The sequence below is a fragment of the Dermacentor albipictus genome, unplaced genomic scaffold (genome assembly GCF_038994185.2).
Source record: "Dermacentor albipictus isolate Rhodes 1998 colony unplaced genomic scaffold, USDA_Dalb.pri_finalv2 scaffold_14, whole genome shotgun sequence".
Classification (NCBI taxonomy): Eukaryota; Metazoa; Arthropoda; class Arachnida; order Ixodida; family Ixodidae; genus Dermacentor; species Dermacentor albipictus.
This window is the reverse complement of record NW_027225568.1, coordinates 8,103,044-8,111,184: the sequence shown is the minus strand read 5'-3', so window position 1 is coordinate 8,111,184 and position 8,141 is coordinate 8,103,044. Positions and strand designations below refer to the sequence as shown.

The 8,141-nt window shown below is 47.4% G+C and overlaps 1 long non-coding RNA gene across 1 annotated transcript; it reads right to left on the bottom strand.

Moving 5' to 3' along the window:
* Positions 1–208: 208 nt before the first annotated feature.
* Positions 209–4,104, bottom strand: LOC135907066 (uncharacterized). The gene is made up of 3 exons (XR_010565883.2): positions 3,875–4,104; positions 1,737–1,839; positions 209–759 (listed from the first exon to the last, which is right to left on the bottom strand). It is a non-coding gene; the product is annotated as an uncharacterized lncRNA (long non-coding RNA).
* Between the last annotated feature and the right edge of the window lie 4,037 nt (positions 4,105–8,141).

Below are 8,141 nucleotides of genomic sequence, written 5' to 3'. Positions count from 1 at the left end.
TCTGTTCTAGAAATGGAGATTCGCAAATAACAATGCTCGAGCAATGTAATTGTTAGGCGACAGTTCGAAAGCTAGTGCACAGAAAGAAGAACGCATAATTTGTTCGAGGGATTGAAAAGTAGATAACATGTTTCTCTTCCGGTCTTGTATTTTTCGCGTTGTTCCTGGAACAATTGCATGCGGAATTAGAGGGTCACGCGGCGCCTATCCATGACTTTATTCAATCGCGTTAGAGCAAATGAATTTAAATATCTTGCCTCAAGCGACGCCACGCACGAAACTTCAGGCGATAGTGAAGCAAGCTGTTTGGAAACCGGCCGCCTTTCTGTTTACACAACACCGTGCCTTCGAAGGCGAAGTGGCACGCACAAGACACTTAGGACGGTGGCAGAATGTGAAAACTCTCTGTGTGTGCTCCTACACTGTGTGTTTAGCGATAAATCTCCGAAGCGTGCCTACAAAATACCGCACGGCGACTCGCTTCCATCGTGTGCCGGCCCTACTTCCGCCCGCAGCGGTCGCGGTTGCGTCGTGAATCGCTTAATTCTTCCAGGTCGGCCATTTGCCGCTCTTGTCGCTTCGTCCTTTCGCGCAGCTCCACGCTCAAGTTTTAGGAGTGGAAGTTGCGGCGCCATTCCACCGGTGGTCGGGCACGTAAATGATGGCTGCTGCCGCTCTGCGTCCAGAAATTGGGCCGGCTTGTGAAGGCTTCGCGACACCACTTCCGGTCCGCGCGGTGCCACTATAAAGCCGGTTGTCCTGATAACCATGAGGAAGAAGCGACGAAAACTAATGTGGTAAACAGGGATAACAAAAATGCACTCGCATGCATTATACAGAAACGAAAAGCGGCCCACACACTCATTTTTCTAGATTGTTACCACCCAGTTTTCTTGACACAACCCGTCAGCGAAGTAGCTGCATCAGAGCGTAGATAGGGGAGAAAGCGGAGCCTCTGTTGTTACGTGAGCGTTGCGCTTCTTTGATCAGGAAAAGGTTTTGATGCTTTCGCAAGAGCGAGCTCTCCACGAAAGATTCCGTAGTGTCAGGGATGTGGTCTATGTGGACGCGGCGGCGTACGCAAATAGACAGAGTATGTCGATAGTTGGTACGAGTCTAGAGGGTGACTGCAGAGTTAGTGACACGGTAAAAACAGGAAAGGCGGCGGTGGCGGAGGAGGCTGCCTTAGCACTGGCAATAGCCTCCACGTAGGCTAAAATCGTAGTAAACGACTCCAAGACAGCCATCAAGAACTATACAAAAGGAAGAATCTCGGCGAAAGCGCTGAGAATTTTAAACAACTTTCCTGAAGATCGAGACGTTCACATTATATGGGCACCCGCACACTCCTCCCTTCTCGGGAGCGAAATAGCGCACAACCTGGCTCGAGAATGGAGGGGCTGAGCAGGTGACGTGCAACAAATACAGGGAACGGAGAGAGACCGGATGACCAGTTTTAACGAGACCACCAAACACTATAATTTGGGAAGGGCCCATTTCCCCTCGGCACACTCCTCGCTAAGTACACGGCAAGCGACGGCATGACGCCTCTTACAAACTGATACATATCCAAACGCGGTGGCCTACCACTGCTACTACCCGGACCTTTACACGGATAGATGTAGATTCTGTCAAAAAAGGGCGGACCTACAACATATGGTTTGTGCTTGTCCACGGACACCTACACACAATAAAATGAACAATACCAGAGAGCAATGGGAGACCGCGTTGCTCACCTGTGCACCGAAAGACCAACTCAAGACAATCCATTAGGCCGAAGATGTCGCCGAGGCCCAAGGGTCAAGGCTGTCAATAGGTAGAGAGGCCTAGGTCTCAAATCTGCAATATAAAAATAAAGCTTATTCTTCCTCTTTTATTCTGCGCATTTAATGCAGCGAAGTTCCAGACACCGTTTTATCTGGTACCCTGTCATTTAGTTCTTTGATCGATGTGCTTACTTTTCAGCCTGTGTGTTCAATATATTAAAAAAAGTTGACTTCTGTGGTATTAAGTGCTAAAATAACGATATGCTTATGAGGCACGCCGTAGTGGGTGGCTGTGGATTAATTTAGACTACCTGGAGTTCTATAACATGTCCGTTGTTGCGTTGTTTCGTTCCCATCGATGTGCAGCCGCTGTGGCCTGATCTATTTGTCATTTTTTATCTTACACTGATTATTTCCCATTACAAAGGGACTTACACAGTACTTGCGTATTGCCAGTCCTCCCGAGCTCGTAAAGAAGTGGTTGCCAACTACCTGATATGTTTCCGTTGAGTGGTTCAAGCATGGTAAGAGATGTACGGCAGTACACCAACATGTGGCAACATAGCGTTGCCTTTGCATGCATTTGTGCTAGAGAAACGGAGCCTCGTTAGCAGTTTGGAACTCTTCTTTTTAGCTGTTACTAGAAGAGCAGTCATTGTTGCTTTTGCTTGATGTTATCGAGGCACATGACTAAACTGTCATCAGTAAGAACGGCAAGTGCGTTGTCAAATGATGCTCAGTGGCAGTTCAAAAACTGGTTAAGTGGTCGGTCACTTTTGCCCGCGGGTCTAAATGTTCTTTAAATGCCCCGGGTAAGCGTCGACCAACCAGTATGTCGGCGTCTTATAGCGGAGTGAAGGCGATAAAATGAGCCAGAATAACCTCCTGAGACCCGGGATGCATTTGGGTGCACAGATTGTTCCCAAACTTTCAGAATTTGTCTGTAGGGTTATGAAGGTGAAAAGTGATAAATATTTTTTCAATATCCCTGATAGTTTCGGCTCAGCGCGATGTCCATTATATTGGACACTGGGATGCTACCCGGTCTTTTTTCACCCAGCACGCAAGTAATGACGTACCGCAGATACTGTGCTCAAACTTGCGTGCAAAAATGTTTTAATAGTTTGAAAGGCAAAGTAGTGAATAAAGTACATAAAAAGAGCATTCCTCTGCTCAACAAAAATTTTGCTCTTGTGTTCACTTCCTGTGGGCACTTTCAAAACATCTTTTTGTCCTTTGTGATGCAGAAGAAGAGCCGACATTTGCTGCAAAAGAACTGTGTTTTCATGTCGCAGCCATGTAGTCTGCAACGGGCAGCGTGTGCAGTGTCTGCCAGCATTGAGCAGTGGGTAGTGCTCTTCGGATTCTCGAGGAGACAGTAGAGCCTGCTTTGAAGGCGGATGCCACTAGGCTTTGTTCTCACTCTCCGTTTCATCCTGCTTCTTCCCTTGAGCCACGAGAGTCTTAGCAACACATTGGCGGAACTGCATATATTTGAGTATTTCTTTCCGCTGTTTCTTTAGGGTGCGTATGTCCCGCGTGTACTGCACCCAGGAGTTGCAGAGGGCAATGTCGAAGAGGTGAAAGATAGCTCTGATTGTCCACTTGTGAGCGCGTGCTTCTATCCTGTAGTAACTTATCATTCGGTCTGCCTTGTCAACACCACCCATGTTGACGGTGTACATGCGCGCAATATCTGGTAGAAGGATATCGATGTGTTTTTTTTTCCTTACGAGACCACCTGCGACACCTGTCTGGCGGGTCCTAGCCATGGACTGAAAAAGAAAAGTTTTCAGCTTAACTCATCAGACACGCGAGGCCGGTCCCCTAAAGAAAAAAAGAGACGCGATTTCGTCCACAAGCCGCTAAATGCCAACACTACTCACCTGCTGTTCATAACAAGGCCATCGCAATAGTGCGGTCAAAATAACCGGGTTGAGTCCTAGCGTCCAACGTATTGGACACGTGAAATCAAAGGAAGCGTAAAAAAAAGTAAACGCGCGAACAGTGTAAATTTCGTATTCTGCGCGTACGCTGTTGTATTAACTTTAATATAAAATCAAAGATATGCCCTGAAAGCAGGTAGAAATACGAGAAACAGTGCTTACTTCTCCGGCAGCTGCCGTAAAACGCTGCGCCGCTGAATGCCGCCATTGTGGAACTGTTTCGGCGGGAATTTGAACGATGTATTTTCATCAATGCTGCATAGATGGCGCAAGCAGGTGTCCAGTAAGTTGGACAGCGCGGTTTTACGAGGATGATAGCCTTGTCACAGGAGTACTGTCTCATTTCTAAATGTCCAATATATTGGACAAATCCCCATAGCGGGGTCTCAGGAGGATAAGTGGGTTCGCGCCATGACCACAACGAGCGCAAGTGCCAGATGCCAGGCTCTTCCCACGAACACGACAGAGACACATGGGCAACGTTAAACATGGTGGCCAGTTTCAGGCTGATTGGAGAAAGCAAGAACGTGCACTGCTGGGTTGGGTTTAACTGTATCGCAGTTTTACGCAATTTGTCCTATACTTTTCAGTGCATGCGCATTAGAAAACATCGAAGTTTTGCAGGGGCCTAATCTTATAATGGTTTGGAAGGGGAATGGTTCACTTGGCCTCACCTGATTGGTCCAAATTTTAGTTGCGTCCTTAGAGACACCGGGCGGCACCGCAAATTATGCTAGCGTCACGCATCTGTTAATCATTTCCAAAGCGAACCCGTCCTTAGCTAAGAGCGGAACTGGCGAAGGGGTAGTCCGCTTGGGGTTCCGTTGCTATGGCGTGGTTGTTGGCTTGCGACCCTGGTCGCGCGCGCCGGTCGCTCGACCCCGGAGACATGCGGGCATCGCGCACGTGTGCGTTGGTTGCTTCGGTGGCCTTTGTCGTCTGCTTTGCGTTGCTCTTTCGGTGTCGACCACGGCTGGAAGTGCGATACGCGTTCGAAGAAATGACGGATAATGACTTGCACCACCCCTGCCGGCTTTCTAAGTAGATCTATTGCACGCTACGCTATCAACGGAAGGAGACCCGGGTGCAAGCGTACCAGTGGACATTCCACGCAGTGGAAGCAATTGCGCGCTGCGGTTCATCGCCACCGGCCTGCAGCGCCCAGAAGTCAGTCGGAAGCGAAGCATTCATCGAAATGGTCTAGATCTCTGCTGCCGACACTGTCCACTAAGTTGCTCTCGCAATTACTCTGTTGGCCGGTGGGTCAGCTTTCCCGTGACCTCCGCTTCAAAGCCAATGCCAAGGAGATATTTGCATAGTGAGATCGAATTGCCAGTGCTATCGCCAGTGTGAATAGCTCGCAGATCGCCATTCAGCAATCAGAAGGGTTCAACCTAGGCTGGTCCAGCGCTTCCTTCGTTCGGCTGATGAAACTGCACAGTCAGGACGGGATCATATTGTGGAGATGTCTTATTTGGCTGCCCTTTTTTCTCTAGTTCGGGAGTGCCGCACTTTGCTCCTCAATTTCACGGCACAGCGCGCACCGTCAGCACCACGCTCTTCGATATTACTTCGCACAGGCAATGAAGGGTCCGTATATCGTAATGTTCGATTTCAAGTTCCATTGCTTCTATCACGCGACGCGCCGTGGGGCAGACCACAGGGATAGCGGTAGCGTGGTCGCAAGCGAGTCACGTCCGAGCTGATGACGAAGGGCGAAAAAAGAAGGAAAATTGATGTAGTCGGGTAGTAAAGGTGGCCCTAAGAACCAGTTCACGGTTTTGTCGTGCTCGCTACTTGGGAAGTGCTGGTAGTGCATTCCTGTTGCGCACATCGTGCTAGCTCCTGGTAGCAGACGACATAGCGCTGCGCTTTGCCATCTCATTTACGCTTGCGATACCACCTGTCGGCTGAGAATGAAAAGGAATGACATTAATAAATTACTTGTGCATTGCGTAAACGCCCGGTACTACACGTTTATACTTAAGAGCTTGCCGTATATTTAATTTATATTTTATATTTATTTAGCAAGCACAGACATTCTGCGGTTCTTCGATTAGCTCGTGATATGATGACGTATACTTCAGAGGTGGCACCCTCTCTTCTCTTGGTAGCGTCCTCCCCTTCTTCCACCTCCGGCTTGGGAGTGGCACATCTAGTGACGTAAGCGGCGAAGTGAATGGTTCGTTTTCCGAACCGTTATAAGATTCCGCCCCAGATCACGTAATGCGCTGAGCGGATATCTGGAGGTCTTAACATTAGAGAAACAGATTGAATGCCGTACGCAGGAGGAAAACAGCGAACTGGGTAGTGTGATGTGATTAGAAAATGTGTCGGCATACGACCATGTAGTGCGAAACAAAACAAGTGTAATTGAAGATCGCTGGGGGAGGTTTTGTCCTACAGAAGGCGTGAGATAAGCTTATGATGCCGTTGATACGACGATTATTTGTGGTAGACGTCACAGGCATGAGTAACAAACGCTGGCGAGCCTTCGTCCAAAGAGCCAAAGTTTCCCTGAGTTCTGCTATATTAAAGTGAAATTTTCTTTGTCTCTTTCGCCCACATTGGGAATGTTGTCTTGCTGGGCAGATAACCTGGGACACTGCATATTCTTGGGCACTGCTCCATAAAGGGCATGTGCCACTGTGTACGTGGCCGAGCAGGCAAACAGCTAGTACAAGTCGTGTGGGATATTAGTCATGTGTGACAGATTACATCTGCTAAGCAGCTATTGAAGCACTTAACCTTCAGGAAAAGAACGCAGCGCTATACATAAATATATAAATGAGATTTCCGTAGCTCATCAATTTAAATGTTCCCTCAAACTTTCATTAATTGGTGCGTGAGCGACTACAAGAATCTGTTTTACATTCCGTGCATCGCCGTGTTCTGAAGCAAAGCAAATATCTCAAAGCAAGCAGGAGATAAGTTGATTATGGAACAAAATGGCTGTTTTTTTCTTTCGCATTTATTTTGCGGCAGTATAACTTATATTTCAATAGGAATTATACGGAAGCTCCACGCAAATTTTCGCCGATGGCGTCGCTGTGACATTCTGCATATATTTAGGTATACGCATGTTATATGTTTGTGGCTGCCGTATATGCAAGGTAGATACTGCACTATTCAGTAACAGAAGTTGCTCAAACCAGGTCTTAGGTTCTTGAATGAATTAGTTCTCAGAAATTTTAAAATTGGCAGCCTGCAAGAAACGAACCACAACATTCACAGTGCGCGAATTTAAGATTAAATCTTCTGGCAATTAAATAATAAAAGTGCGAACAAATATCAGTGCTCAAGCCTGAAAGTGGTGCAATTTTACTGGCGCTGCTTTTTACGGGCAGCGTAGTGGCGCCTGCGAGAATCTATTACAGGTCCTACACGGCGTGTTAAAGCTATTAACGGTGCCAGAAATTTTGGCGCACCTGCTATGTCGCGTGTGCGTTAGTCGGATCCGCGTATAGTTAGAACACCGTCCGCGGGGTTCAAGCTCAACGTTAAGTCTTGCTGTGACTGCCATTCTATTACCCTTCGGGCGAAACACTGACAGTGACACTCTTTTAGCAAACAATGACGCTGACGCAGCAATTTCAAACGAATCAAAGACACCTTCCGTCAGAGGCGCATAAAGGGCGGAAATACCAGTAAATTTATAAATACGAAGTTTTCTACATTTCTTACATGCACGAGCATGTACTGTCCTCATGTGACAACGCCGTGTCTGGTAGGTCGCGGAGTTGACGTCTTTGGCGGCCTGTGAGGAATGGAAAGTTGCAAATAGCACATGTGTATGCTTGTGCTTTGAAACTAGAAGTGCCTGGCTTTCCAGAAGACGCTTTAAAGGAGTACTAACACTTCAAGTGCTAATTTTTCCCCCGTTCAATGAAGGTCCAGACGCTCTGAACTACATAAAAGAAATACTGGCGTCAGAAGCTGAGTCAAGCCTGAATAATTTCTTACAGACTTTGTTTTCACAAACTAGTTTCATTTTCGGCACCCACGAGTGCATGCGTTATGACGTCATGTCACAGTGACTCGCCCCGTTGCTGCATGTGACCACTGCGGCTGCCAGACGCGTGGCCTAGCCTGATGAAACTCCTGCAGTAATCTTTTTTTTATTTCATGAGCAACGTCTTCATACCTAGCCTTATCGCTACACGACGTCGTAAGATATTACTCTGCGCCACGACTTCATGACAATATTGATGACGGCAAGTCCGGCATTTTTGGACAAGCTTTAGTATCAAATTAACATCTCCTAGATTGTTTCCAATCCGGCTTACGTGCCAAGTGTCAGTATTTCAAGCGTGATCTTTTTCAACTACGGAAACGTGTGTCAGTACTCCTTTAAATGATATCATGCACGCTGAAAAACACTCGTTGAAAGTTCCGATACGTCCTCGGGCCCAATTATTATGACTCCAAT